The 5411-nt window shown below is 35.5% G+C and overlaps 1 pseudogene; it reads left to right on the top strand.

Annotated features, from left to right (window-relative positions):
* Positions 1-1528: 1528 nt before the first annotated feature.
* On the top strand, positions 1529-1626 carry LOC143667892 (U6 spliceosomal RNA; annotated as a pseudogene).
* The last annotated feature ends 3785 nt before the right edge of the window (positions 1627-5411 follow it).

Raw genomic sequence — 5411 nt, forward strand, 5'->3', positions numbered from 1 at the left:
CTGACATTAAGAGCTTCCAAACTCCAACTCTTTCACACATACCCAAAGTCCAAAAGAAATGCGAGGTTAAACACATAGATCACAGCATCTTAGAATTTGGAAATAAGACTTAAAGCCCAGGAATAAATGTAAGAGCTAAAAGAGCTTACAATCTAAGCCCTAAGTTTCTTAAAAGTATTTTCTAAGAAACACGATACAAGATTTGTCCCTTTGTTTCTGGGTTATTTTGCTCAATGTAATGTCCTCAAGATTCATTCACTATGTGCATGCCTCCCAGCATGGTTTTTTCCACATCACAACACCACTGTACCACCCTGTTCCTATTATCATTCCCTTCTCTGTGTCATATCTTGGGATTGTTAGTTCAACACCCAAAACCTTTTTAAGAAACTGTAGGGTGATAAAAAAACTTGCTCTGTTCTGGGGATACAGAAGTGGTCAAATCTAGACACTTTCACTTGAAGAGCTTCAGAACAACTGTAATGATGGTGCCTAAAATATTCTTAAATTCATCTTCCCTTTATTTTCACTTGCTCTACATTTTTCAAATCTTAATCAGTCACTTCTCTATTAGAACAGTAACTTGAGTCTTTAATATTTGTTCATCCAATCAACACCAGTTAGACAAATGTTTCTTAAAATGAATTTTACCATTTTACTCCTTTCCCAAAATTGGCAGAATTATGTGTGGTTCTTAATCTTTAGGATAATGTACAATTTATAACAGGCTAAAAAACATTTGCAATCTCAGTTACACCTTCATTCCACCTCATCTTTTCACACTCATAAATTTGATACAAAGCTACTTGCAATTCTCAAGTCACTTTAAAACCCTAGATGGGCATGCCTGTGTGCAGATTTCTCTTCTGCCTTTGCAAGTTTCTTGTGCTACCCTCTAATAAGGATGAATTCACATCTGCGATTATATATTGTTTTTGCCAATTCAGCTGAGAAAAACACTGAGCCTGGTTTGTTTATCATCTCCATGCTTTAAGATCATCATTCTCATAACCTCTATGATCTACTCATAGCTTGTTGTGATTTTCTATTTGTTGTCTATTTATATTATTAAGAAAGATTTCATCAAAAGAAATGATACGAATAATTTGGAAAATACTAACACTGTAGTTTATCTCCTTGTAGGCATGATTTGATGTGCTTCAATCAAGAATATAGTAGAACAGATGATGCAATCCATCCCCTTAGGAAATAATGTGAAGTGAATGACAGTCCATGTAATTGGCCAGTAGAATCTTTCTTCTCTCAAAAAATGGTGGTTATAGGTAGTGTGATATTTCCATACCTTCATCCACTACAGTGTATGATTTTAAGGTTTCTTTTTTTAATTTTTCAATGAAAGAATGAACAACTGCTTTGGTTTTCAAAATGCAAAAGAATAAGAAAGCCAAATTTTCACCTCTACAAAGCATATATTTCCAAGTTTCATGGCCACTTACATTTCTTTGTTTTAGCCTATTGTTTAAGCTTCCTGGCTAGTAAACTGAGCACCACATATAAAAATGTAACAGTGTTCACTTTGGTAGCACATATTGGAGTGATGCAGAGAAGATTAGCATGGCCCCTGTGCAAGGATGGTATGAAATTTGTGAAGTACTCCATATTTTTAAATGATGCTGTGTTTTCGTTGGGACCGGAAGCTTTGAATTGTTACTAGGTATTTTCTTCCATGGGGCTCTCAGAATTCAAACATGACAGATTTAGCAAAATTCTAGTTAGTTGAATCCCACATGCCTGCACTCCCTCATCTATGTGTGAAACAAATGCTTAGCCGATGTTCATAGAGAGCAATGTCCTTAAAACTGTATGTTGAAGAAAGCATATTCTTCACCACAGTTGTGTCACACAAATCTTTGGTACATTTGCTGGAAAAGTAGATTCAAGTCTCAAATAATGCCTTTTAAATTGTATTCTCAAGGCAGGGCAAGATGGCAGCATAGTGATATGTGGAATTTTGTTTGTCCTCCAGAGCAACTAGTAAACACCCAGGAATGGTGCAGAGTACCTACTGGGGGAACATCTGTGACCAAAAACACAGCATATACTGATCTAAACCAGGTGGAACCACTGAGTGCCCACACAGAATTGCAAGTCCCCCAAGTGGGAGAGGTCAGCACCCCTCCCGCATAAACACACCATCTGGTTCCCCAAGGTAAAAAGAAACAGTCTTTACTAGCAGCAAAGGCTTAGGTAAACTAAGCTCCAATTGCAGAATTAATTAACCAATTTTGACTACTGAAAACAGGTCCCCAGCACAGATAAATATGGAATAAGTATTAAAGGAACTAGGAGTTTTTGCCCCAGTAGGGAGGAGGTGGAGCTGACAAGAAAAAAAGAGGTTTTTTTTGAGTTGGACAGCACTAAATATTGGAAAAGTGCTGACCATAAGAAGAAGTGGCACTTAGAGCCTGGAGATACATACAGCTATGTACCAACTTAAGCTCTTGATGGACAAACTTGAGGGGCAGAGGTTGGGCTGTGAAAAGGTTTATTTTGCTTTTGTTTTTTTGTTTTTTTGTTTTTTATTTTTTACTCCTAACAGTTCATTAGATAGAACTGGAGATACTCTCAGGCTCCAACACTACGCAATGTAAGGACAGAATTAAGTTTTTCTGAGAGACAAAGTAAGCCATCCAGTGAAAGGAGTTAATTCCCTAAAGGGAAATTAAAGGCACCACATCATTTTAAGCTGATAGGAAGCTGTGGACAGACAAGCACTGCATTCCAGGCAGGATAGGAATATCAAAGAGTGTAGAGGCTTCACAGGACAGTCTGGCAACATGCTGGGTCCAGGGAAAACTGATGCTGGCTAATTGTTCCTCCAGAGTCGTGGGCCTCTCTGGTCTGGGAAAATCTGACTGGGGTCTATAATATTTGAAGAGACCCTCCTCAAAAAAAAAGGTTTATTATAGGCAGGGTAAAAAACAGAAAAATAAGAACTGATAACCTCTGATCAGTTATATATAGTAAATCTATACTTGAGGCCAAAGAATGTCAAAGAATAGATAGAGAACAAAACCATACAGCAATAAAATACTAGGTAAAATAGTGAAAACAACCTCTAAAATAAACTAATTAAGGACATCTTTGCCCTAGAAGCCAGCAGAAAACAAGGAGTCATGCTAATAAAATGGAAGATATGGACCAGTCAAAGGAATGAACCAATACTTCAAATGAGAAACAGGAGTTGAAACAACTGATTCAGAATGTTCAAACAGACATGGAAAATCTCATCAAAAATCAAACCACCAAGCTGAGAGAAGATATAAAGACATTGGATGTACAAAAATAACTTGAAAGATGGAAAAAAACAAATCACAGAGCTTATGAGAACAATAGGCACAATAGAAGAGATGAAAAACAATGGAAATCTACAGCAATACATTTGAAAGGAAGAAGAAGAATTAATAAACTAGAGGACTGATGAACTGAGTCAGACAAAAAAAAACATAAGTGGAAAGAATGGGAAAATATGAACGGGGTCTCAGGGAATTGAATGACAATATGAAGCATACAAACATACATGTTGTGAGTACCCCAGAAAGAGAAGAGAGGGGAAAGTGAAAAGAAAGACTAATGGAGGAAATAGGATGAAAGTCAAAGGTTGGGAAAAGATAATTCATGCAGACAACTATCAGAAAAGAGCAGGTGTAGCTATGCTAATATCTGACATTTAGACTTCAAATGTAAAACAGCTGAAAGAGACAAAGAAAGGTATGATGTGTTAATAAAAGGAGCAAATCAACAAGAAGACATACTAATCATAAATATTTATGCACCAAACCAGAGTGCTCCAAAATGCATAAGGCAAACACTGACAACACTAAACAGAGAAATATACACCTCTACCATAATATTTGAAGACTTCAATTCACTACTCTCACCAATGGATAGAACACGTAGACAGAGGATCAATAAAGAAAGAGATAATTTGAATAATATGATAAATGATCTAGATTTAGCAGACATTTACAGAACACTACATACCACAACAGTAGGATAATATTTTTCTAGAGTGCTCATGGATCATTCTCAAGGATAGACCATATGTTGGGACACAATCAAGTCTCAATAAATTTAAAAATATTGAAACTGTACAAAACACATTCTCTGATCACAATGGAATGAAGTTGGAAGTCAGTAACAGACAGAAGGCCAGAAAATTCACAAATACATGGAGGTTAAACAATACACTCTCAAACAACCAGTGGGTCAAGAAAGAAATTACAAGAAAAATCAATAAAAATCTCGGAGTGAATGAAAATAAAAACACAACATATCAAAATTTATGAGTACAGCAAAAGCAGTGTTAAGAAGGAAATTTGTTAACTTAACTGCCTTTATTTAAAAAAAAGGAAAGAGCAAAATTTGAGGAATTAACTGTTCACTTAGAAGAACTATAGAAAGAACAGCAAACCAACCCCACAGCAAAAAAATGAAAGAAATAATAAGAATAAGAGCAGACATAAATGAAATTGAGAGTATGAAAATGATTGAAAAAATCAACAAAACAAGAAGCTTCTAAAATAAGCTGTTCTTTTAGGAAATCAATATACTCAATGCACTTTAAGATAGAGAGAGAGAGAGAGAGAGAGAGAGAGAGAGAGAGAGAGAAGCAAGATGCAGACAAATAAAATCAGAAAAGGAAGAGAAGACATAACCACTGACCCCACAGAAATAAAGAGGTAACGAAAGGATACTATGAGCAACTATGTGCTAGTAAACTAGACAATGTAGATGAAATGGACAATGTAGAAAGGCATGAACAGCCAATATTGACTCAAAAAGAAATCGGTGACCTCAACAAACTAATCACAAGAAAAGAGATTGAATCAGTCATCAAAAATCTCTCAAACAAGAAAAGTCCAGGACCAAATGTCTTCACATGTGAATTCTACCAAGAACTCAAGAAAGAATTAGTACCTATTCTGTTCAAACTCTTCAAAAAATTTGAAGAGGAAGAAAAGATACCTAACTCATTCCATGAAGCCAACATCACCCTAATACGAAAGCCGTACAAAGACACTACAAGAAAAGAAAATTACAGACCAATGTCTCTAACGAAAATAAATGCAAAAATCCTCAACAAAATACTTTCAAATTGGATTCAGCAGAACATTAAAAGAATTAAACACCATGACAAAGTGGGTCTTATATTAAATACACAGGATGGTTCATCACAAGAAAATCAATTAATGTAATACACTACATCAACAAATAAAAGTGGAAAAAACACACAGTCATCTCAATTAATACTGATAAGGCATTTCACAAAATTCACTGCCCTTTCTTAATGAAAATACTTCAAAGTATTCCAATCAAAGTATAGGAATAGAAGGAATCTGCATTAACATGATAAAAGGAATGTATGAACAACCCATAGCTAACACCAC

Source organism: Tamandua tetradactyla, chromosome 23 (genome assembly GCF_023851605.1).
Source record: "Tamandua tetradactyla isolate mTamTet1 chromosome 23, mTamTet1.pri, whole genome shotgun sequence".
NCBI lineage: Eukaryota > Metazoa > Chordata > Mammalia > Pilosa > Myrmecophagidae > Tamandua > Tamandua tetradactyla.